Here is a 26,286-nt window from a genome sequence, read left to right as displayed (position 1 = left end):
CAGGATCCTACAAAATAGGAAAACAGGTTAGTTTCTAGAAATCAGGAAAATCTAAACCTAAAGTTAGAAAAATTCTAATTTTAAATTAATCCTAAAACTAATTAATTTCAGAAAAATGTAACCGTCAGTCCCCGGCAATGGTGCTAAAAACTTGTTCACTCCCCAAGTGCAGGGTTGTGATATAGAAATAAACTCGGTGAGACCGAGGTCGAATCTCAAGGGACTGATACTTGTACGTTACCTGAAACTAGGTAGAAATAGAACTAACCTAAGATGAAATCTAAATCAAATATAAATTGATGAATAATGGTGAGAGATTAATGTAAAACTTAAGAGAAATCAGAGATAAGAAACTAGGGATTCAGAGGATCCACTTGTAGAGATCAGGAAAATCTACGGTCGATTCATGAACTCAACTGGACATCGAGTCCCATGTTCATCCAGTTGGAAGATATAGCCTGAAAATCAATTCTTAACTTTATTTAATCTAGTTTTCAAGAGATCAGATGGGTGTAAATTAGAGTGGATTCCATCACAAAACCATGCCCATGAGACAAAGCAAACAACAAAATTAAACCAATTCACAGCCAATCTGAGTGATGTATGAATGTCAGGAAGAGTTTCGTCATCCAACCATGCCCAGGAGACATTAGTGAACAACAAGGTTCCCAAATTCATAAATCCTATAACGCTAAGAACATGCTCAAAGCTATCGCAGATCTATTGTAATTTCAGTCACAACAAACCATTAAAAACTGGAAGCATTCCTATTAATCAACTAAATCAACAACAATTTAGTCTAACATGAATCAAAGCCATAACATGAATCCAAACCATAGAATTGTTCCCATCACACCACAAGCTTCACCTCTTAGCCCTAGCTGTAAGGTTTAGCTCAACATAATGCGGCTGGAACTCTCCTAAAACAAAAGAACACATAAACAACAACTATTCTCTCTCTCTCTCTCTCTCTCTCTCTCTCTCTCTCTCTTTCTCCCTTGCAATCGTCCAAAAGATCCCTTTCTTCTTCCTTTCCTCTTTCTTTTATAGGCTGTTACCGTCGTTGGAGAGCTCTCACGCACCAGAGGAAAGAGCTAGCGTCGGTGGAAATTGGATGAAAGCTGTTTACGCAGCAGAGTTCGCATGCGCAGCGAAAGCGCAAAACGTCTTGCATTTGGAGCATATTTGCGGTGCGATATCAACCTATCTGTCAATTCTGAAATCTTGGCTAGGGTATTGGCTTCCCTGTGGACACATTGGACGGTCTGGATCACTCAAAATATTAACGATCATGACCCACTACTCCCCGTAAATCCCGGACTCGTCCGGACGTGGAAAACAGGGCCTGCGCAAGAAGGGTTCGCTGTTGAAGTCGGTAGGACCCACTTCGATGTTGTTTTAAGAAATCCATTCCGTCCACCGGATTCCTCTCGAAATTTCGGTTAGAAATGACTGCTTTTGGATTGCTTTTGATGCGGTCCACTGAATTCAATCGCGCTACACTATTTTGAATGCTGCAAAACAGTCTTCTTGTGACCTCTGTAGCAGGAATGTGCCAGTGTGATATTACCTAAATTCAACATGGGTTTGACTGGTTTTCGCCCCTCTGCGTGATGAACGGTGTGGATCTCTCATGTGTGCCATGATGGTGGCCCTCCGGCTTCCGCAATTAGCCTCCGCGCCACTGTTTGCGTAAGAACTAAAACGGCAGTTGCCGTTTTTGACTTGGTCACGGGACCAGCCCGTTTTGGAAGGAGGTGCAGCTGTCGTGCACATCTGGAGCACTTGTGCACCGTGCACACCCTGACTCATGTGGGGTCCACGGTGATGTTTCTGGGAGATCCACTTCATCCATACGTCTTACCCTCTACTTTAAAGGGTTGAAACCAAAATTGAAGTATATCCAGATATCAGGTGGGCCCTAAATCGCTGTTCTATGGGCTGATCTAACTGTTGGGCGACTTTCACCAGGATCCAATGGCTGATTTTTGATTTATACGGTTAATTTATGGTCCCCAGGCCATGGATGAATTTTTGAGCCGAACGGAGGGTGAGAACCTTGTGATCTTGCATTCTAGACATCTTTCAGGCTTGTTTAAGTAAGTGCCCAGAATTTCTATGATCTCCGGCGTGTGAGTCCTCGATCTTGGTCCCATGGAGTCCGTACCTTGCCTTGGTGAATTCTGAGCTTTAATTTCATGCTTTTAGCACCTTGTTTCCGTCTGAGCTCCTAAACACACCTTGCATCATAAACACAGTTAAATTGGGCCGTTAAACAGTACCATATTCGTAAATCCAAGCAATAAATGGGGTCTGATATGCAATATTTGACCCTCAACAATGAGATCACAGGGTGAGCTAACCGGGTGAACAATTGGGCTTTCTCAATATCTTATCATGAATAAACTAGGCTTCCTTTTGGGGCCCGATACATATACAAAGTGGGCTTGGTGGAATTCATACATCTAGGACTATGTGTCCTTCTAACGGATTGGGTAGCCCACTCAACTCCTAAGTGGGCCTTGGGTATGGTCATTAAACTTAGGCAAAACATGAATCTAGGTGCGTCACATTTCTATGAAAGGCCTGATATGAACATAATGTGGGCTTCAAGGTTTGGACAACCCTACAGGGCATGGTGGGAAGGTACTAGCATGAATGGGGGCCCAACGATTTGGGTTAACCCAATAAGAGAGACGGGTAATACTAACATCAATGGGGCCCCAAGGGTTTGGGATAGCCTAATAGGGGAAGGTGGGTAATACAATCATCAATGGGGGCCCAACGATTTGGGTTAGCCCAATAAGAGAGACGGGTAGTACTAACATCAACGGAGGTCCAATGGTTTGGGTTAGCCCAATAAGAGAAGATGATAATGGGCCTAACAACGGGCCTTAGGGAGATTAAAATTTGGACATTTAACCATCATTGCTCCCAAGGTAATGGGCTTAATAATGGGCCCTAAGGAGGATTTTAACGGTGGATGTTTAACCACTATTGTCTCCTAGTGTGCGGTCTACTTGGGATTTGAATCTAACTCTCTACGAGCCCACGACCCTTATACAAATTGGGGAAAATGGATGGATATCGTGTATGTAACACATACATCATGATGGGCCTCATAAGGTAGCCCCATGGTGGGTATATAATCCATAAATCAAGGTGGGCCTCTCAACGCAATGGGGCCCACGACCTTAGAGAAATGGATGGATAGTGTGAATATAACACATATATCATGGTGGAATCAGTCATCACAATTGGGCCTCATATAAGGGCCTCGTACACAACACATCGGGCCTCACACAAGGGCCACATATACATCATAATGGTCTTCATTATATGGGCCGCAAATACATCACAATGGGCCTCATACCTGGGCCGCATATACATCACATTGGGCCTCAAACATGGGCGGTATATTCATCATAATGGGCCTCATTACTTGGGCCTCATATACATCACAATGGGCCACATCTTATGGGCCTCGAATGCATCGCAATGGGCCACATCCCATGGGCCTTAAATACATCACAATGGGCCTTATCCATGGGCCACATATACATCACATTGGGCCTCATCCATGGGCCTCAAATACATCAAGTGGGCCCTGTATGCTACAGGCAGGCCTGCGTCTAATAAAAACGAATAGACGGCATGGTTATAAATCACATACATTGTAGTGGTTCCCACCGTCTAGACCGTTGGATGGTGGAGATATGAAATACATGCATTATTTGTGGGCCCCACACCCACATGTGGATGGTGTGGGCGATGCACATACATCACGTGTGGGCCCCACAGTTGGACGCTGTGCATATAGCACATACACCATGGTGGAGTCCCACCTTTTAGACTTTGGATGACGTGGATCAAACACGTACGACAGGTGGATCTCACCGTCCAGATGGGCGGTGAGGATAAAACACTTACATCACAGTGGGCCCGTTAGATGGACAACGCAGATAAAACTTACATCATGTGGCTCCCACCGTCTAGGGACTGGACGGTACGGACATGCCACATGTCATCAAGGTGAGCCCCACTGTCAATCATCAAGTACATTAAGGTGGGTCCACACGTGTGGAGTCACGTGCCACCAAGGCAAGCCCCATGGACGGATGGGTAGGTAAAACACTTACATCGATGGGACCCATAGATGGACAGCGTTGATAAAATGCTTACATCAAGGTGCCCCAACATCGTCCTTTACTGGACGGTGTGGGAGCAACACATACATCAGTGGGCAGGTCCCATAGATGGACGGTGTTGATAAAACACATACACCATGGGTGGTATCCACCGTCCCACATGCTGGACAGTGGTGTGCTCCACCAGAGATTTGAATCTACCTCATTTACCAAGCCAGGCCTGGATGGACGACATCAGATACAACACCTCAAGGTGGGTTCATGTGGTGGCCCACCACAGCTCTGGATCAGTTGATATTTGTGTTTTTCCTTCATCCAGGCCTGTCCAAACGGACAGTCAGCGAGGTGGGGCCTAACACATGGATGGCCTGGATCAGGTGGGCCACACTCCATTGCAAAAGAGAGAGAGAGAGAGAGAGAGAGAGAGAGAGAGAGAGAGAGGGCGTGGTGAAGGGAGGAGCTCTGCCACTATGAGCTCCTCTTGGTTTACAACACATACATCAAAATGGGTCCCACCACAAGTGGACCCTCAAATAGAAATCAAGGGTGTAAATCCTAATATCACCCATCGATTCCACTTCTTCTAGGCTCCTTGGAATGTTAAGCTCCTTGGCTTCAACTTTGATGGTGGAAGATGAGAATTGAAGGGTAGAGATGGGAGTTTAGGGGTAGGAAGTGGGCCACACACTTAGGTCTTTCTCTCTTGGAAAGCTTGGACGTCCACCCTCTCTTTGGTTGCTTGGAAAATGGTAGAGGGAATGAGAGAGGAGAGGGTGTTGTAAGAGAGAGGTGATGGGTGATGGGTGATGGGTGTGAGTGACATGAGAGTTGACTTAGGGGGTAGGTTGTTTGTCTTGGGGAAAAAGAAAGCATGGGCTAGTGATGGGATGTGTACTTGATTGATTGATGTGAAAGGTGGTAGAGATTTTCTCGGGATTCGCAATACCCGACGATTTCCTTGAAATAAACACGGGCCCACAATTCCTGGCCTGGGTATCGCATCGGTGATTGCTTGCCTCAAAGTGCAGAGGTTCGTAAGTAGTATCCCGTGAATACAGGGTCGATCCCACAGGGAGATGAATTTTGAGAAGAAAAAAATTAAATGCAAAACAAACTAAGTAATAAAAATTAATCTGATGATTTGATTTTGGGATTTTTGAATGGATGTAATTCAACTGAATCAAATAACACCCAAGCTTCAAAGTTCCACACATAGGTTAATGTTCTAAAATCATGATGACTTGGATAACACAACTAGGATCTGATCACTATGGTCCGCCTAATCGGAAAATAAAACAGTTTAAATATTTTAATAAATGATATAAAAGATTAGAAAATAATGGATTTGCACCATTGACATATATTCTCAAGCGCCAGTGATTTTAAGTATTCAAGGATAATGAATATCAAAGAAATATAACAGGTTGAGAACATCTCCTATCTAGGAAATCTGATTGATCTAGGGTAAGCCTATCCATCAATGTGGATCTCATATGATGGAAACATATGGATCTCACAAGAGGATAAAAAAACAAAACCTAAATAATAGATAACATGCATACACCATTCTTCTCATCATTAAAACAATCAATCATCATAATCTTAAAGAATTATTAAACCCATGTGCTTCCCTTCTAGCTTGAGCTAGAAAGAACTTAGAAAAACATAACTAGAATAGAGAGAGAAAGAAATAAGAAATAATAAATGCAAATAGAAAAAATCTAAAAGAAAAAAAAATAATTTATAAAACTTAAATAAAATTGAAAACCCTTTAAAAACCTTAAATATTGCTCTTGAATGCTTTGAATGATGTTTATAAATGCCCTAGGAAGCTTTATTTATAAGTACGGAACTCCAATTTTCGTACAAAGTTGAAAAACCCTAGAAATCGCCTCAAATATATGTATTTTCTCAAAATAGACTTCTCGCTGCATAGTTCATTTAAAACAGACTTCCTGCTGCGCAGTTTTTCAAAATAAACTTCACAACTTCAAAGCACACTTTTTCAGGATGATTTCAGGATTCTTCACTTCAAATCTTTGATTCTTTTCATTTCTCACTTGGTTTTCTTGGATCTTTGGCATGTGAATTCTTCAATCTTGGTCTCCTAAGATCCATCCCTTGCCTTGGTGATTCTTAAGCATCAAATCCATGCTTTTAGCACCATTTTTCAATCCAAGCCCTTAAATTCACCTTGCAACACATACATGAGTAAAATAGAATATTAAGATGATTTATGTTCATAAAACCAAGATATAAATGGGAAAAATTATGTAATATTTGAGTCTCAACACACCCCCCCAACCAACATTTTGCTAGTTCCGAGCAAAATAAGCGAAGAAAAATAAAAATAAAAATAAAAATTAATTTTAAAAATAAAATTAAAATGAAAAAAAATTCTAATTACACTTTCACAGGTAATCTCGATTGCATTTAGCATATGCAACAAACCTTTAAACCTCTAGGTTTCCCCTAGTGAACGAGTTATAGTCTCGTGAGGGTTTCCAGAAATGTTACCCATAAACATTGAAAACAAGAAAAATATTTCAACACTAAAAAATTTATACAATTATACCTCCATTCATCATATGAATTCCAAAACAAAACAATACTTAACCTAAGTCTGAAGATAGTTAGAATCTCAATTTTTTAATCCATTACAACCTTGAATTCAGAGACCTAATCAAAATTTAGAATAGTTATGATCCAATATCCTTAGGTGCTCCGTGACACCAGTCTAACTTTGAGAAATATGCATGTTCCCTATCCTAACTCCTTTCAATCATTCCAAGAATATGAAATCTTTAGTTATCTCATTTTCTTCATATCATTTATTCTTTTATCATCATATCCTCATTATTATTAGGCCACCCTTAGATGAAGATTCCCACCAGATTTGCTTCATAACATAAGGTATCGTACTTGTAATGGTAACAGTAATGGATACATAGGTATCCTTACTCCGGATTACTGACACGATTATTATGGTCATTGCATTCATGCTCTATAATAAAATTTTATTTTTCCATCATTTTTTTCTTCAATATTCTCTCTTTTAAGCATATATCAATGGTACTAGTTCATTCAACCTTGTTTGAGTTAAAATTTGTTATTCTAGTTCACATATCATATTCCTCACTTAGTTAGCTAGGGTGTATTGTGAATTCAGTACATCAAATTACAACTCACTTTAAACTAGCGATTAGATAATTGAAGTTAAGTTTATAATTTTCAGTTATCAAAATTCTGACTGCTATCAACCTAGAATAAATATTAACTTTGCCTTTGGAATTCGCATAATATCATGTTTACATTCTTGTATATAAATATATTATTTTGAAAATGTTGAAAAAACAATTCCCCATAAACCTTTAAAAAAAACTGAAACTTAAAAATAAAAAAAATATAATAATAATAAAAAAATAAACTGAAACCCAAAAAAAAAAACCCTCCACATGGATGACTATCCATACCCCCCAACCTAAAATCTACATTGTCCCCAATGTAATGATAATGTAATGCAGAGAACATAAAAAATAATAAAAAGGGTGGATAGTACCTACCATGAAAAACTCACCTGCTATGTGACACTAAAAAAAATTGAATATGATACAAATCTTACACAAATGCTCCGTCAGACCAGGAGCATCAATCTGAATATTCTAGCTCATGAAGAGGGAATGACTCCTCTCCCAACTGAAAGTTTTCCACATAAGGCTTCAATCTCTGACCATTAACCTTGTATACATTACCGTTATGTGGATTCTCAATTTCAACAGCCCCATGAGTATAAACATTCTTCACAATGAAGGGGCCTATCCATCTTGATTTTAACTTTCTCGGAAAGAACTGGAGACGAGAATTGTACAATAGGACCTTTTTCTGAGGTTCAAAATTCTTCCTCATGATATTTTTGTCATGAAAAGCTTTGGTCTTCTCTTTGTAGATTTTAGAATTTTCATATGAGTCTCTCCTCAGCTCCTCTAATTCATTCAACTGTAATTTCCTTTGTCCACTTGATCCATATCAAAGTTTAATTTCTTTATTGCCCAGTAGGCTCTTTGTTCCAATTCCACAGGCAAGTGGCAAGCCTTCCCATACACCAATCTGTATGGAGACTTTCCAATCGTGGTCTTATAAGTAGTCCTATAAGCCCATAAAGTGTCGGATAATCTGAGGGACCAATCCTTCTTATCTGGCCTCATAGTTTTCTCTAAAATGTGTTTGATTTCTCGATTAGAAATCTCAGCTTGCCCACTCGTTTGTAGGTGGTATGGGGTGTTCACTTTATGTTTGATGTTATATTTTTTCATCAAAGCCTCAAATGTCCTATTGTAAAAGTGAGACCCGCCATCACTAATGATGGCCTTTGGAGTTCCAAATCTAGCAAAAATATTTTCCTTGAGGAATCATATGACCACTTTATTGTCATTAGTCCTACTTGGAATTGCTTCAATTGAAACATAGTCCATACCAACAAATATATAAAGAAATCCAAAAGAAGATGGAAATGGGCCCATAAAATCAATACCCTAACAATCAAAGATTTCCAATGGTAAAATTGGGGATAAAGGCATCATGTTGCGCAGGGACACTCTTCCCAACCTTTGACATCTATCGCAAGCAACACAAAAAGCATGTGTGTCTTTAAACATAGTGGGCCAGTAAAAACCATATTACAGGATTTTTGCAGTAATTTTCTTAGCAGAAAAATGGCCACCACATGCTTTCATGTGGTAAAAAGAAATAACACTCTGAACTTCATCCTCTGGGACACAACATCTAAAACTTTGATCAATCCCATATTTATATAAATACGGGTTATCTCAGAAGAAGTTCCTAACCTCGGTTGCAAAACGCTTCCTATCTTGTGACTTCCAATGATATGACATTTTTTTGTTACAAGATAGTTCACTATATCCGCATACCAAGGCAATTTGGAGATCGCAAATAATTGTTCATCAGGGAAAGTGTCTTGGATATGCATCTCCTCAGTGGAATCATCTAACACCATTCTGGAAAGGTGATCGGCCACTCGTTTTCTACTCCTTTCTTATCTTTTATCTCTAAGTCAAATTCTTGGAGTAGAAGGATCCATCTCAAAAGTCTCGGCTTTGCATCCTTCTTAGATAACAAATATTTCAAAGCCGAGTGGTTCGTGAAAATGACCACTTTGGATCCTAGCAAGTAGGACCTAAACTTATCCAAAGTAAAAACTACTGTAAGTAACTCTTTTTTAGTTGTTGAGTAGTTCACTTGGGCTGAGTTTAGAGTTTTACTTGCATAGTGAATAACGTAGGGCCGTTTATCTTTCCTTTGGCCCAAAACAGCCCCTATGGCATAATCACTTGTATCGCACATTAGTTCAAAAGGAAGTGTCCAATCTAGTGGACGCATGATAGGTGCAGTGGTAAGGGATGATTTAATTTTATTAAAGGCACTTACACACTCATCTGTCCACTTAAATGGAACATCCTTTTGAAGAAGATTAGTCAAGGGTCTAGTAATGGCACTAAAGTCCTTGATGAATCTTCTATAAAAACCAGCATGCCCTATAAGTGATCTAATATCTCTAACAGTTTGGGGGATAGGTAGATTAGCTATAATGTCGAGTTTTGAGTGATCTACCTCGATTCCATTTTTGGAGATAACATGGCCCAAAACAATTCCCTTTTGAACTATGAAATGACATTTCTCTCAATTTAAGACAAGGTGTTTCTCTTCACACCTAGACAAGACAAGAGAAAAATTGTTGAGGCATTCCTCAAACTACTCCCAAATATAGAGAAGTCGTCCATGAAAACCTCAAGACACTTCCCAACCACATTTGAAAAAATACTTAACATATACCGTTGGAAAGTTGCTGGGGCGTTATACAATCCAAATGGCATCCGTTTGAAAGCAAACATGCCAAATGGACAAGTGAACGTAGTTTTTTCTTGGTCTTCCAGGGCTATATCTATTTGGTTATATCCAGAATTTTCATCCAGAAAACTATAAAAGGAGTGACTTGCTACCCTCTCTAAAACTTGATCAATGAATGGTAGAGGGAAATGGTCCTTCTTTGTGACCTGGTTCAATTTCCTATAGTCAATGCAAACACGTCAACCAGTGGTGACACGTGTTAGTATGAGTTCATTATTAGAATTTTGCATAATAGTTATTCTAGATTTCTTTGGGACTACTTGAGTTGGACTCACCCAAACACTATCGAATATTGGGTAGATGATTCCCACATCCAATAATTTAATCACCTCATTTTTTACAACTTCCATCATGTTTGGATTGAGACGCCTTTGAGGTTGTCTAATTGGTTTGACGTCCTCATCGAGGTGGATCCGATGGGTGCATATGGAAGGGCTTATACCCTTGATGTCAGAAATGGTCCAGCCCAAGGCTCCTTTGTAGTCCCTTAGAACTTTCAACAATTTAATCTCTTAATCCTTGTCTAAAAATGAAGAGATCATCATATGATAAGTTTTATTTTCACCTAAGTATACATACTTAAGCTCATTTGGTAGTGGTTTTAAATCAAGCTTTGGAACATTGGTTGGTGATGGCAGAGGTCGTAAGTCCTCGATAGATAGGATTTGAGTGCGCGGTCTCCATTGGTACATACTAATGTCCTGGGTGGTAGTGCTCTCATTATCATCAGAAATTTCAGCAAGCAATTTTTCTAAATCATAATTTTTCAAGTCCCCAATTACTTCAATCAATTCCTCAGTCAGACTAGGTTCCAATTCCTCTTCTTCTATCAAGCAGTCCATGAAATTCAGCTCATGGATCTCATTATTTTCAATGGGCTGCTTACATAGATTGAAAATATTTAGCTCTAGAGTCATGTTACCAAAAGATAAGTTCATCATTCTATTCCTGCAATATATAATTGCATTTGAAGTTGCTAGGAATGGGCGGCCTAAATGATGGGAACTTGAGCACTAGCATTTACACATGGTTCAGTGTCTAGTACAATAAAATCTACGGAGAAGTAGAATTTCTCCACTTGGACTAGCACGTCCTCTAAAATTCCCCTTGGTACCTTAATAGAACGGTCAGCGAGTTGGAGTGTGATCGTGGTTGGTTTAAGCTCGCCTAACCCCATTTGTTTGTAAACTGAATAAGGTACTAAGTTGACACTTGCACCCAAATCTAATAAAGCACGCTTAATTTAAAAATTCCCAATAATACAAGGAATAGTAGGACTTCCCGGGTCTTTGTATTTGGGTACAACCCTTTGTTGAATGATAGCGCTCACTTTCTCAGTAAGGAAGACCTTTTTGTGCACATTTAATTTTCTCTTTATAGTGCACAAGTCCTTGAGATATTTAGCATATGATAGAATTTGTCTAATGGCATCAAGCAGAGGAATATTGACAGTAACCTTTTGGAGCACATCTAACACCTCTTGATATTTCATGGGGGCAGTTGGATTCCGAAGTCTAGATGGGAACGGAACTGGAGGCTCATATGACTTAGTCTCTTTATCCTTTTACTGTTGCGGCTCTTGAACTATAGCCAGTTCATCATTTTCTTGAGACAGTGGCTCATCCTCCGGTATTTCTACCGGTTGCATTATCTTGTTATCAGCCTCTTTTCCACTTCTCAAGGTAATGATGGCCTTAGCTTGTTCATGATGTAGCTCACTTGGATTTGAGTCTCCAATGAAATGTGTGTTTCTAGGGTTTGGCACAGGTTGAGAAGGAATGGTGCCTTTTTCCCTAACATTTAGTTGAGTCTCAATCCTAGCCACAACTGTCTTTAATTCCTAATTTGATTGGATTAGAAACTGATTCATTTGAGCTTGAGAGTTCATGAATGTGGTCAATGCATCCTCCACAGATGAACGCTTTGGTGGGGGCACATATGGTGCATTATTAGGTGCTCCAAAGAAGTTATTTTGTGAAGGCATTTGAGGTGTATTAGGCATATTAATTTATGGTCCATTCCTCCAACTAAGATTAGGATGGTTACGCTAATTTGGATTGTACGTGTTTCCCATTGGTTGCATAACTGACCTTTGGTAATTATTTATAGCATTTGCTTGATCACGCTTATGTATGATATTTTATACAACTGAGATTATTGGACAATCCTTTGTGTCATGGTTTGTACCACCACAAATGCTACAAAAATTACCTAAGAAAGTATTTGCTTTAACCATATCAACCTTCCTAATTTCCAAGGCTTCGACCTTTCTAGCTAATGCAGCGAATTTTACATTAAGGTCGTCTTCCTCTCTTAGGACATACATTCCCACTTTCTCTCTAGGAATGGGTCTAGTTTGGTCTGATTTAGCAGAGACATACCATGTCTGCGTAACATATCTAGAAAATCCCAAGCCTCATTATGATCTTTGTCAAGAAAGGTTCCACCACACAGCATCTCTATGAACTGACGGGTATCCATGGTGAGCCCCTTTCGGAAAGCATCAATCACGTGTCATGGTTCCTAACCATGATGTGGACAAGTAATTAGAATGTCTTTGAAGTGTTCCCAAGCTTAAAAAAATAGTTCATTTCCCTTTTGGGAGAATGACATGATTTCTTGTTTTAGTGCATTTGTTTTGCACTCAGGAAATAACTTTTTTAAAAATTCTCTACTTCAGGCTTGCCATGAAGGGATGGTATTAGGTCTTAGAGAGTTGAGCTATGCTTTGGCCCGATCCTTTAGAGAAAATGAGTACATCCCTATTGTCATTGTTTACTTGTAACATTGCAATTACTTCCTCAAAGTCCTTGAGGTGCAAGTAGGGGCTTTCAGAATCTAAGCCATGAAATTTAGGAATTAATTAAATCACACCCGGTTTAAAATCAATGTTCCCTGTGTGAGCAGGGAACACTATGCAAGATGGTAAAGTTGATCTCTCAGGGTTGAAATGTTCACGTAAAGTCCGTGGTTGGTTTAACACATTCCTATGAACTTCATTTTCATCCTCAAGAGGAGGATTATGTTGGTTTTTTCTATTTTAATTTATAGTTGGATCTGACAGATTTGGATTTGGATTATCAACTGGGTCTGCCATGGAATCCAAGTGATATTGAGTGCCTCTTCTAAGTGAATGATCAATGCCTGGAACTAGTCCCCTTTCAGAGGAGAGTCGATTGTTTTGATCCCTACTCCAATGGGACAAACCATCCACACCACACAACAAATACCACTAATTCAAATAGCAAGTATGATACTTAAAATAAAAATAAAAACTTAAATCAACAACCCAGACAGCAGGGCCGACCATGAGGGTTCAATCCACAAAGCAAAATAAATCAACAACCCAGGTGGAAGGGCCGACCATGAAGGTTCAATCCACAAAGCAAGATAAATCAACAACCCAAGTGGTAGGGCCGACCATGAGGGTTCACTCTATAAAAAATAAATAAATAAATAAAAGTAAAACTAATGCAGAAATTAAACTATGCTAATCTGGAAAATAGATTCAGCGGATGATCTTTGTGATCAAATAGCAACTGTAGGACAACCATAGTACTTGGGTGATAAAATCCCAAGCAGGGCAACCTTATGTTAAAGTTAGTGCTTGAAAGACCCAACTGAATTTATTTTCAAAGAAAAAGAAAAAAAGAAAAAAAGAAAATAAAAATAAAAAATCTACAGAAAATATGGAGGGTTTAAAAGAGAACTTACCTTAGAAGAAAACTTACCTTAGCTATCTTGCACAGATTTGATCTATCTCAGTCTCTCCCCGGCAATAGCGCCAAAAACTTGATTGCTTGCCTCCAAGTGCAGAGGTTCGTAAGTAGTATCCCGTGAATATAGGGTCAATCCCACAGGGAGATGAATTGTGAGAAGAAAAAAATCAAATGCAAAACAAACTAAGTAATAAAAATTAATCTGATGATTTGATTTTGAGATTTTTGAATGGATGTAATTCAACTAAATAAAATAACACCCGAGCTTCAAAGTTCCACACATAGGTTAATGTTCCAAAATCATGATGACTTGGATAACACAACTAGGATCTGATCACTATGGTCAGCCTAATCGGAAAATAAAACAGTTTAAATATTTTAATAAATGATATAGAAGATTAAAAAATAATGGATTTACACCATTGACATATATTCTCAAGTGCTAGTGATTTTAAGTATTCAAGGATAATAAATATCAAAGAAATATAACAGGTTGAGAACATCTCCTATCTAGGAAATCTGATTGATCTAGGGTAAGCCTATCCATCAATGTGGATCTCATATGATGGAAACATATGGATCTCACCTGAGGATAAAAAATAAAACCTAAATAATAGATAACATGCATACACCATTCTTCTCATCATTAAAACAATCAATCATCATAATCTTAAAGAATTATTAAACCCATGTGCTTCCCTTTTAGCTTGGGCTAGAAGGAACTTAGAAAAACATAACTAGAATAGAGAAAGAAAGAAACAAGAAAGAATAAATACAAATAGAAAAGATCTAAAAGAAAAAATAATAATTTATAAAACTTAAATAAAATTGAAAACCCTTTAAAAACCCTAAATATTGCTGTTGAATTCTTTGAATGATGTTTAGGAATGCCCTAGGAAGCCCTATTTATAAGTAAGGAACTCCAATTTTCATACAAAGTTGAAAAACCATAGAAATCGCCTCAAATATATGTATTTTCTCAAAATAGACTTCTCGCTGCATATTCATTTAAAACAGACTTCCTGCTGCGCAGTTTTCCAAAATAAACTTCACAGCTTCAGAATACACTTTTTAAGGACGATTTCAGGATTCTTCACTTCAAATCTTCAATTCTTTTCATTTCTCACTTGGTTTTCTTGGATCTTTGGCATGTGAATTCTTCAATCTTGGTCTCCTAAGATCCATCCCTTGCCTTGGTGATTCTTAAGCATTAAATCCATACTTTTAGCACCCTTTTTTAATCAAAGCTCTTAAATTCACCTTGTAACACATACATGAGTAAAATAGAATATTAAGATGATTTATGTTCATAAAACCAAGATATAAATGGGAAAAATTATGCAATATTTGAGTCTTAACAATCGGTGCGCAAGACACGGTGTTGGAATCGCGATAACGATGCAGTCATTAGGGTACAAGTCTCGGGTCGACTCAAAATACGGGATGTGACTTAGGGTCGCGCGCAAACGCCAATTGCAAGTCGCGGGTTGCCGAAATTCGATGGGGAGGATCATGGGATTCTAAGGAGTTATACGGTCTAAGATACGGGCCTTACAGCTGGCCTACAGGTATACCACGATTTACATGAGAGAATTTGTAATGCCCCAAGTTTTCATAACCCGAGTATATGATTCGTTCTCCAAAAACCCGAGTGTTAACCTTTAAAGATAGTCAAATTCAGGTTTATATATATATATATTTTTTTTTCTTTTTCATTTAGAGTTAGCAATTTAGTGAAAGATGGAAAAATCAAACATAAAAGAAGATTTGCATTACATTCAGAATATACGAGTGGCTGCCCATAATGACTTATACAAACCAATGTCTCTTATAATAAAAAATACAAAAATTACGTAATTTACATAAGAGAATTATAAAATGCGTATAAACTTGAGCCGTAAGATCGAGCAGCTTCTCTTGGCAGATACAGCCATACATCCCTGATAATTGTACCCTGCTCTTTATCACTCTGGACACGAGTATCTTTTAAGCCACCTGTGTTACCTGTACGGTTATATATTTGATGGATGAGTGGTCAACTTAGTGTGAATTCCCCTCAAGATTACACACCGTCGCCTTAGCTAAGCATAATTAAAAACAACAAGGCAATCAAAATAATACATGATGCAGTCTTTTTAATGCATGGATGTGTGAATGCATATCGACCTGGGGATGCTCATCCAGTCAGACTTGGGCACGTCACCCATGCATAAGACCGGTCACTAGCGTAGCATATCTTGTACAACATAGTGACCAAGTCATCACGTAGTAACCGGTCACTAGTGTAGCATATCTCGTACAGCATAGTGACTAAGTCGTCACGTAGGTCGATAGTCGATGGTCTGGGAGCTAGCGAAACGATACCCCACTAAACCTAAGGGCACGTGCCATAATATCCAGAATTAGACACCTGTCATAGCCAATATGCTATGAATGCATGATTAGCCAAACTATTATTATTCTAATCACAATCAGCCGATTTGAGTAACTCAATGGTCACTACGGGGGGCTCGTCACCCAGCGCAGGCCGACATCTCAGGCATAGTGTCTCATGACCACCATCTTCGGCTCATGAGGTTGTCACATCTTAGGATGTTTAATGGATACCCGTCAACTAGGGGCCAATCAAATTCAATAAGTAGGGATTACCATCGCATGGGTATAGGCCATCAAAGGCATGCAAGGCAATCATTAAAACATGGGACAGATGTTAAATCGCAGTGGTAAAAGGGTGCTCGGATCATTAAATCGAGACGACAAAGGAGTCAGGTAAGGTTAAATCAGAGTGGTTAAAGAGGTCATTTCTAAGCTACTCAAGCCGTATGACCTATGGATGGTAAATCCAACATTAATGTTTCATATCCCATATAACCTCTAAATCGAGGGTCCATTTCTTACCACACTCCATCTTGTTACATCCTAAGTATGGGTTCACATACACACGAGGGATTACCCACTAGTAAGTGTAGTGAACATAGATCCATAACTAACTTATGACAACTCATGTAAAAGCATATAGCTATGGCATAACAGACATAAGTTAAGTATAATAATCATGATAGGCCTTGATGTGAACTATCGATTAAAATGAGAGTTATCATGTAAGAAACTATCGCATGCAATCATGGTTCACAACTATCAACTATAAATCAGATACAAATCATGTCTTAAAAATTCATAAGAGGTCGCATGCTATGAGATAATAATTGTGATTCTTAAATAAGACTATTACTTAAACTAATTTGGAAATGGAAAGCTTAAAGGGAAGAAATCATCATTTTATGTTTTGAGCTGCTTACGTCATTGTTGGGAGGTGCGTGTGCCCTTAGGGTCGAATCCTACCACGAATTATGAAATTGTATGATTAGATCCAAGTTTTGCGCATTATTAGAGTTACGATCATAACTTAGGGTTTCAATTAATTATTCTTAGGGTTTTGATGTAGAATTAGGGTTTTATCCTAGAGTTTGGTCGTAGACTTAACTTTACGATTTGAATTGTAGTTGGTGTACAATAAATTACAATGCTAATTTAATAATTAGAAAATAATTATTAACCTTAGTTTATAATCAATATTAGCTAACACAGTAATAACAATCATTATGATGATAATAATACTAAGATCTACTATTAAAGATAATATTTAAGAGAGTTAATAAAATACTAGTAGTTGATAATTACAATTTTATTTATAATAACTAATTTTAATATAAATAATCTACTAATGTCTAATCATATATAATATTAGCAATCCCCATAATAAGAGTGGTAACAATGATATTAACACCTCAAAACAAGTCTAGCTTGGGAAAAGAGATGTTGACTCACCTACGTCGACTCTATTCGACCCACAAGCTCGATTTGCTCCCAACTTGAACAGCTCAACTCGACGAGTTTCAGCCGAGTTGACTTGGCAGCGCGTATCGACTCCCACTCCTCTTCTTTCCTTTCTTCCTCCTTATGACCAAATAGGATTTAAATTCGACCTAGCCCAGAATCAACTTGACTAGGTCAACAATTAACCGAGTTAACTCGATTGGGTGAGGAAGGGCTTGGTCAACATCGAGAAACTTTCCCTCACAAATCTTCTTCTTCTTTTTCTTTTTAAAATGAGCCATCCAGCAAGTTTGTTGGACTCAGCAAAACCTAACCCAACTCACTGAGTTTCAGCTGAGTTGACTCGATCCCAACCGAGTTAACTCAGTTTCCTCTCTCTAGCTTCTCTCCTTTTCTCTCTTCTTCCTTTCTCTATTTTTCTCTCTTTCTTGCTGGAACCCCAGCTGGAATCTTCAGCCCGAACTGGAGTAGACCAGTGCCTGCATCGCGCTAGAATCAGCGACGAGCTGGACTCGTTCCAGCAGGTGGATGCAGCACCCCTCAGCTCAAGAGTGTGGCACCACCCTCTCTCACCCTTTTCTCTCTCACTCTCTCTCTCTCTCCCTCTTCGAGCCTCATTTCACAGCCATCAAGGGCCTGGACTTGGCCCAGATTCGGATCGAGGCCTAGTGTGGTAGTAGCAACCGACAGCCAGCAGGAAAAGGAACAACGTCCTCTCTCCCTCTCTCTCGTTCGTTTTCTTTTCTCCCTATTTATCTCCCTCTCCTTCTACTTAGACAGGTCCAGCAACATCTGGACTTAGGGGACGTTTGAGCAGATAGTGTGGGGTAGCAACTCAGGCTGAGTCACCCCACTCGACGCGGCAGCAACCCGAGGAATAGACGGGCGTCCTTGCGCCTCTCTCTTTTCTGCTTCCTCCTTCTTTCTTTTCTTCTTTTTCTTTCTTCTTCCAACTCCGGCTAGTGAGAACTCTGAATTTGACCAGCAATCGACCTGAATCGGTGCGACTCGATGTGGCTCAAACGAAGGAGGAGATAACCATTAATGACGTCTTCACCATCACCATCTCTTACACCAATCCGACTCTTGCAGTCAATCCGTAGGGAACCTAGAGAGCTTTTAGACATGCCTCATCGAAGCTTGGAGATGTTTTGGGTGGTGGGTTTGAGCGAAGGAGAAAACGAACATTTTTCAAGCCGGCATGAGAAATGGAAGAGGGTCCTGCTGCTGCTGCTTGATCCTCTGTTTCTTATAGAAAACCCTAGCTCTCTTGATCTGTAGGATCAGAATCAAACGGCTAGGATTGCCCTAGTTTGCAACCGCTCCAAGTACAGGTGGTAAAGTAAAGAAACCGGCCACTAGTTTCTTTCCCTGGTATTGAGGGAGCCCTAATTCGCATGAAACGGAGGGCTGGGATTTGTCTAAATAGATGGATGGGATGGACAGACGTGCGCATGCAGATTGCCAGCCTGTTGGTAAAACAGTTTCCATTTTAGGAAATTCGCTACACGTGACTCTGTTTGGGCCCATCGTTGTGCACATTCACGGGTGTATGAACTCACACGGACAACGTGGTTTTGGTCAGGCGGGAGTGATCTATCAAATGGACAGTTTGGATCATGAAAGTGGGCCCCGATTTGTAGGCCATGATAGAAATTACGGACGTCTGTCCATCCACTGGTGAAAATGTGAAACATAGAAGGAGGATTTCTCGTTTGGGCTCAGGTTAAACTCTATTTGACCGAGCCCACGGTCTGGTGCACCATAGGTGCACACCCACTATGGTACACATGCATGAAATGTGGGGTCCACATTGATGCTAGACAAAATCTACCCCATCCATTCTTTTTGGAGGTCCCAACCAGTGCCTCTAACTAAAGGCCAGGTAGATCTAAAGTTCAGGTGGGCCATACTTAAATATTTATTTATTTATTTAGTTATAATTGTAGATTTTTGTTAGTCTGATGGCCGGATCGTCCCGACATGGAACGTCAACGGTTAAAAGGGTCCAAGGGGTCATTAAGCTAGAAATCAATGGCTAGATTATGAATTATATGGCCTATTATGCTTTTATAACATTAAATATCATGTTTCAATACTTTTAATAATATTATTTATTATTATTATTATTTTAAATTAAAATTGTAGGGCCTACCCGTAGTCAGAAGTATTCCTCCAGGTGAGTTGACCACTTCGAGTTATGTACCTCATTCTTCAACTAATTTTAACGGTTAAGTGAGCCACACTAAGTGAACATCCACTTATCAACTCTCAACATCCTAATGATTCAAATAATTCATCGGTTGAATTGACTCATATTTAGTTATTAACAGTCCTAAGAAGCCTAAGAAGTATTTAAGTGTGATCCGGTAGTCAAATATGGGGGTAGATGATCCAATTTGTGTTTCCAAAGGATGGATAGTCCAACGAGATGTTGTAACCTGATGAACGGTGGATCTTGTGACTTTAATCCCTAATTTACTTTATGTGATTTAATTATACTAAATAGGTGTATTCTAAAATATTATCATGATCAAGATTCTAAAATAGGATTTTTATTTATTTATTTATTTAAGTACAGGGTTAAATGGACAGATCGATCTCAAATCTTACGATTGTGTTGTGAGTAGTCATAGTCCAAAATCAGATGGTTGAAAGGTCATTAGAGATCCATAGCAGATTGAACTAAACTCTTCAAGGTCTTGTAGTCATAGTCAAAATCAAATGGTTAAGATGGATAGATTGAGGGTCGCTGGATGGCGACATGTAGGGTAAGTTACGTGTGTTCTCACATACGAGTAACTAATTTATATCTACATGGTAACACCCGAGTACTGAAAAGTACAGGGTGTTACAGAATTCCAAGCCAAAAAACTATGTAAGCAACCCCAAATCCTTCATGTGGAAGGATGATTAAAGGATCATCTGAAGCTCTTAGATGCCAAGAGAATCACTACCCGTTAAAAGTAAATCATCAACATACACTAGTAATATCATAATACCATGGATGATGATCTTATGAATAAAGATATATCATAAGCACTCTGCCTAAATTCAGCTCTAATCACAACTTTGTGTAATCATCGAAACTAAGCACTGGGTGCATGCTTGAACCCATATAATGCTTTTCGAATGTGGCACACTAAAATTTTCTAAGTTGGTTCGGACCCAAGGGGTTGAGTCATGTATATGGTTTCTCGTAAGTCTCTGTGAAGAAATGCATTTTTGTTTTTTACATCTATTTGGCGAATGGGCCAAGAACGAGTAACAACCACTGCAACAAGTGTGCAAATAGTCTTCATTTTGGTAACCGATGCAAAGGTCTCCTCATAGTCAATTCCATATTCCTGCTTATAACCTTGGACAATGAAACGTGCCTTGTATCTTTCAAGAGAGCCATCAGACCTAAGCTTGACAGAATATACCCATTTGCTACCAATCACTTGTTAATCAGCTAGACAAGGAATAAGATACCATGTGTGATTATCTGCTAATGCTTGTAATTCTTCGGCCATGGCATCTATCTAACATTGGTGTTTGGAAGCCTGAAAATATAAGGTAGGAATAGAGATGGACTTAAGTCGAGAAAACATAGAACAAATGAGCCTGTTCGGAGGATTTGATTGATGAGTAGAATGACGTACCTTAAGAATTGGAGGATTGGCTGTAGGGTGAGCAACGGGAGAGGAATTAGGAGGAAATGATTCACTTTCTTGTCATTGAGAAACCAAATGTGAAGCAGAGAGTATATTAGAAACCAAGTTAGGCTTGTAGAACCATCAAAATTATTGCTCAGAGTAGGAGAAAGTGGAGCAAGAAATGGAATAGGTTCTAAGAAGATAACATTCCTTGAAACATGAACATAATGAGCATTTGGGTCATATCAATGATATCATTTTTTAGTGTCTTCAAAACCGAGATACATGCAATGAACAGATATTGGATATAGCTTATTACGTTCATGTGGAGAAAGATGAACATAACAAACATATAAAAAAAAATACAGAATAATGAGTAGGGACGAAGAGAACAAAAAAAATACAAGATAAGGACAAGTATTTTCAAGAATTTTAGTTGGCATATGATTTATGAGATATAAATAATGGAATATTGCGTCTACCTAAAAACTTCGTGGAAGAAAGGTGTCCTCCATCAAAGTAATGAATATGAGAAGATTTGGAGAATTCTCTAGTCATTTTCTATATATTGCATTGCCCCAAGTATGGTATATATAGGGTTACAAAATCCATATATGGAAAACAATAAAGAATCACTTATATCAATACATGTAATGGAATTTAGTATAACATCTATCTATAACTAGCACTATCTACAACTATCAATTCATTCAAGCCATTGCAACGTTCAAGCCGATTAGAGTAGGGTTGATATTTGATATCCACAATCATCTCTTTTAAAGAGGAGTGCCATAAGGCTCATTTCTCCTCTTAAATCTCCCATGCTGACGAGCAGTTCTCCTATCGTTCATTTACTTCACTCTTTACTTATTGCACAACTTTCTCTCATACACTTCCCTGCTTCTCTTTAGGTGATTCTCTAAGTGTATACTTTGTATTTTGTCAATTTTTAAAATCCTAACATATCAAAAACCCAGGTTCATCCAATCTTTATGTCTTTTATTTTAATAATCATCTCCTCGATTATGGTTTATACGAGCGAGCTGTCTTTATGATCATATTGTAGTTAAACTTTACTATTACTTCATGTCCTTTTTAAACAACCATTGTCTCGTTAAATCATTGCTGGGGTTGATTCATTGTGATCTCCTAGGTGGTGGATAGAATTAAGTGGTTGATTCCTATTCGACTTCAGATATTGTACACAACCAATTAGACAATAAGACTGTCTAAAACTCCTAAAATCCCCCTAAATCCCAAATTCCTACAAATTAGAGACAACATTCGAGTGCCAACAGAGAAGAATTCCTAACCCCTTTATTCTTCATCACTGAAGTCCTTACTCGGAATTTTCGGTTGCAGGCCAACTATAGGAGTCATTCTGGTTGGGGACTCTCTAATTCCCCAACTAATAGTGATTCTATGGTGTCTAGCTAATTGTATATTCCAAGCTTCATCAACTAGTGGTGACTTTAAGTCAAACATATCATTTGAGTCAATACCACACCCTCTACCACCAAAATAGGAGTGAGCACATGTCTTATAGAGCGTTCACAAATTTGGAGACTCTATTGGGTATTGGCTAGCCACTAGTGAGGCATCGACTTGAAATGTGGGATTTAAGAAATTTTCAAGAATTTTTTTTTTTTTTTTGTTCCGGTCCATTACATTTCCATATATTTACTTTTCATCTATTCAATTTTTGACACTTTATTTTCCCACAATTTACTTTTGCTTAGTTTAATTTCCTACAAAAAAAAATTAGGATTATTGTAATACTTGAATATCATAATGCAAGCACCATCCTACTGCATATGAACTTATCGGGCTTGTAGAGGATTCCTCTCTGATTTTGCCATTGAACAGACTCCCTAAAAGGCACCACCAAGCATGTGTCGGAGATTTCTCTAAATGGGTAAGGAGGTATTTCGCTTAAGGAACCTTGGGAAGTCAGGAAACCCTAGTTGCATGCATTCACCAACATGTTCCTGATAACACGAAAAGAAATAAAGAAAAGTTACAATATATATATATATATATATATATATATAAACTATTAAAAAAACAACTTAGAAAAGAGAGAAAAGGGGGGCAAAGGGTGAAAGTTATTGGCTCCCACCATTGCTTTCAAAAGTGACCTACCTGTCCGACATCCCAGAAAATTTCCAATAACCACTCCTCACAGTTCAGTTTACACCAGGTCATGAACGACAACGACTGCCCATGAGGACATACTCGTGGCCCTACCAGTCCCAGAACCATTAGAGCTAGTAGTCGATGGTGTCCCCATAGTTTTTCTCATGTTGAAGTGGCCTAAAGTCTCAAATTGTTGAAAGACTTTTTTCTACGTTTCTCTAGGGTGGGACTGCACCCTTAGCCCAAAATGTGTTTGCACAACCACTCAGGGCTCTAATCAATCAATCCTCATAATCCCCTTCAAATTTCACTCTTCCTCTTACTTCTATCCCTTTCTTTAACTTCTCTCCTACTTCTCATCAAAGCATTCAAATTCCTATAGTCGTGAGCCCATTCTAACAAACTCCCCCTAACGGGACCCATTTCCAGCTAACTCCCCCAAATGGAAGCCTATATCCAGTGAATTCAACATCCCGCAACCATGAACCCTTTATGGTCAACTCCTCCTAACAAGAGTCACTTCTAGTCAATTTAACCCCCCATAATCAGGATTCAATTTCAGTCACCTCCCCCTAACAAGAGCCAGTCATAGTAGTCTTCCACTAACAGGATTCAATTTCAACCGGTATGTATTTGAAGTATCGATATCATTACAAGTTTTGCTAGTCGGGGATATGAAAACAATATCAATATCATGGATAACCAAAAATGCATGTAAACATGTGAAAAATTGTGGAAATTTTCAATGAAACTTTAGGAGATGTTAAAATAATTTACATATTTAGGATTAAAAAATTTACAAAAGTCCAACTATCCCAACCATCTCATCTATCCATCTAACCATCCATGCATCCATCCACCTATCCATCCAAACATCCAACGTTATACAATCAATGGTAGACTTAAATCAATGGTAATAGCGGTATCTTAGATTCTATCGAATGTTATACAATCACCAAACATAAGAATGATTAAATCCTGCGTTAGACTTATACGATTGACTACGGAGGAACTCGAACAAAACGGCATTGGGTGCAAGCCATCCTGTGTAATTTCAACTACTGTTGATCGTCTATGTTAATTTCGGTTGGTCGTATAAGTCTGAGATAGCCACCTTAAAGCGGGCTATCTACTTATTTAAATAATTTATGGAGCTCGATCCACCACAACAACAATTCAAATTTATCAACTACATAAACATACTCAAAAGGAAATTCAATACCATACCAAGGTATACTAATTGAACACATGTATGAATCAGTAGAATCCAACCAACATCAACACATGACAATTAAATACATGTACAATTTAGTGCAATTCAATCTATATAAGCATTTCTTAACATTCAACATCGAAGAGTTTTGATATTAGGAGTTTCATATCACTCAAGCATTTCATCGAGCATGTTATTAACCAAATAGAAAACAAACACATGTAATAATTTAAAATTCCAAGTATAAGATCTTCACCTTAGAGTCAGAAATCCTTAATTTGGATGCGGCCCTAACATTGAGAATTTGGAAAAAATGCTACTAATCCTAATTCATTGGCAATCTCATCATTAATGACATGAATTCTAACCTAATTAAAATTTAATAAAGGATTAAGGGTTTTACCTAACTTAATTCGAGCAAACTCCAACTCGATTCAACGAGTCGAGGCCCGAAATTGGCATACAAAGACATCCACATAAGGCCATGCCCAAATATGCCTTCCACAATAGCATGATCGCTCTTAATCAATTGACGGGATCCCAAGTCCTAGCATAAACAAACCCTAGGGTTAGGATTTTTTAGAAACAACAGAAACGAAAGGGGGTTCCCAACCCTAATGGTTCAAAAAGGTAGAAAATGAAAGGAAGATGTGGAAAGACAGTTAGAGAACCTCTTACTTAGTAAGGGGTGAAGAATCTGATTCGAAATCAACGGATTTTGGCCGTGGAAGAAGCGAAACAAAGTGTAGAGTTGCAAGATCCGGTGCGCATAAGGTTCAGATGGAGTGATCCAGTCCCAAGCCCCACCATTTCTCTCATCCCTCTCTTCTTCTCTTCTTCTTTATTCCTTTGGTGAAGGCAAATTCGTATGGAATGGAGTACTCCTATTTGAATCGGAGTTTGGAACCTAACTTCTCCTTAGGAGGATAGATTTTTTTTATTTTTATTTTTTTTTTGGGGGGGGGGGGGGGGGGGGAGGGTGCATGGCGGTTTGCTATTTATAGTACTAAATGCAATGAAAATGACCATAATGGCCTAATATTTATTACATAAACCCTAAAGGAGGTCATTTCTAGCTGTTGGGGCCCACTAAGAGATGTATGGGTCGATTTACATCGTTAAATAATTGCTCCAAGTGGTGATCTACACAAGGCTTTGATTGCCTTGCCATTCAGATGCGTCGATTGACGACTATGACCAAAAGTCAGATCGACGATTACCGATCATCGATCAGGGTCGCGGCTATACAGATATGCGTAGGATATTAATCTAAGTTGGTTTCCTTAATTTGATTGTGATCTAATGTCCGGAAGTCACAACTTTGGCAAAGATCGAAGGTGGACAAATAACTTAAGTTCATGTTGATTTCAGCCCAACCTTACACAACACATGTGATGCCCTTTGACTCTAAATTGAGCGATTTCGCATGCCGCCTTGGCTTAATGTCCGTAATGGACATCAAGCCTAACAAGACAAACATTTTTCCATAGTTTCGGGTTTAGCAGACCACTTATGGATGATCTAGAGCTAGTTAGGTTAATCTGGATATTTTTGGAATAGCAACAGGGTTTGGATTAGCTAAATCCACAACATCATCCACAAGAGGCGGGGCCTACTTGGAATCTAAGTCTAACGGGGCTCCATAAGCCTATACTTGAGTGAGCTTTTAA

The 26,286-nt window shown here is 38.7% G+C and overlaps 1 protein-coding gene and 1 non-coding gene across 4 annotated transcripts in view; both read left to right on the top strand.

Annotated features, from left to right (window-relative positions):
- The window catches only part of LOC131243047 (uncharacterized ATP-dependent helicase C29A10.10c-like), a 147,053-nt gene that overhangs the window by 21,123 nt on the left and 99,644 nt on the right, over positions 1–26,286 (top strand). The gene's annotated exons all lie outside the window — the stretch shown is intronic.
- LOC131244918 (small nucleolar RNA R71) lies at positions 12,598–12,704 on the top strand. Its single transcript, XR_009170686.1, has one exon. It is a non-coding gene; the product is annotated as a small nucleolar RNA R71 (small nucleolar RNA).

Source organism: Magnolia sinica, chromosome 4 (genome assembly GCF_029962835.1).
Source record: "Magnolia sinica isolate HGM2019 chromosome 4, MsV1, whole genome shotgun sequence".
Classification (NCBI taxonomy): Eukaryota; Viridiplantae; Streptophyta; class Magnoliopsida; order Magnoliales; family Magnoliaceae; genus Magnolia; species Magnolia sinica.
The sequence above is the reverse complement of the archived record's forward strand: the minus strand, read 5'-3'. Positions and strand labels throughout refer to the sequence as shown.